This window comes from Octopus bimaculoides, chromosome 7 (assembly GCF_001194135.2).
Source record: "Octopus bimaculoides isolate UCB-OBI-ISO-001 chromosome 7, ASM119413v2, whole genome shotgun sequence".
Lineage (NCBI taxonomy): Eukaryota > Metazoa > Mollusca > Cephalopoda > Octopoda > Octopodidae > Octopus > Octopus bimaculoides.
Window position 1 is genome coordinate 23,995,771 of NC_068987.1, and position 833 is coordinate 23,996,603.

At 33.0% G+C, this 833-nt stretch overlaps 1 long non-coding RNA gene across 1 annotated transcript in view; it reads right to left on the bottom strand.

Moving 5' to 3' along the window:
* LOC106881341 (uncharacterized) overlaps nucleotides 1-827 on the bottom strand; it is a 5,040-nt gene extending 4,213 nt beyond the window's left edge. Inside the window, exon 1 of the long non-coding RNA XR_001410844.2 lies at nucleotides 628-827. This is a non-coding gene — a long non-coding RNA (uncharacterized LOC106881341). The remainder of the gene's footprint in view (nucleotides 1-627) is intronic.
* Between the last annotated feature and the right edge of the window lie 6 nt (nucleotides 828-833).

The window sequence follows — 833 nt, forward strand, 5'->3', positions numbered from 1 at the left end:
AACAATGTTTAACAATTAATGTTATAAAGTTTAATAAAGGGCTCAAATTTCACCCCCTCCCCCAATTTTAAATTTTGAACTTTTTCATCCATTTATTTATTTATCTATCTATTTATCCCTGTCTGTTTATTCATAAAATATATTTGTCAACTAAATGTGGCGGTCCAATAGAAGACGGTGTTACTGTTGTTTTTAGCCCCAGGTAGACATCCATATCTATCTCTTTATCCACACATCTATATGCTTATTGAATTTAAAATTTTGAAAATGTAGTTTCTTGCATATTCGGAATCTCCGTCATATAAAATATAGGGGGGAAAAAATTTCGAAAAGGTTCAAAATTTTAAATAGGAGGGGGAGTGGTGGTGCTTAAAAAAAACACTTTTTTTTTGTTTGCATATTCGTAATCTCCAACATCTAAAACTTACGAACCAGAAAAAATTTTGGCGATTTTTACAAAAGAAAGGCATCTTTCAAGGAGAGGTGCGAAACTACATTAGCCCCCATTCATCGATGTGATGTTGATAAACGGGAACGCTCACCAACATCCTGAACTCTGTTAGATTTTCATGAAAACCCTATCACATCATCTTTAATTACTTAGAAATAGATAATAGGTTAACTTACTGATCTGTTGTCTTTTCTCTATCTGAGGTAGTGACAAAAGACAGGAACGGGATGACAATAACAGACACGAGTTTTCTCTCAGATGTTTTTGGACTTGCACAGAACATATTAAGCGATACAGTTGAACACAGACCAAACTAATCGGTTGAAGAACAGATGCTACTCTAGATTCGCTTCTCACTTATTTAATTTTTTTTTTTTTTTTT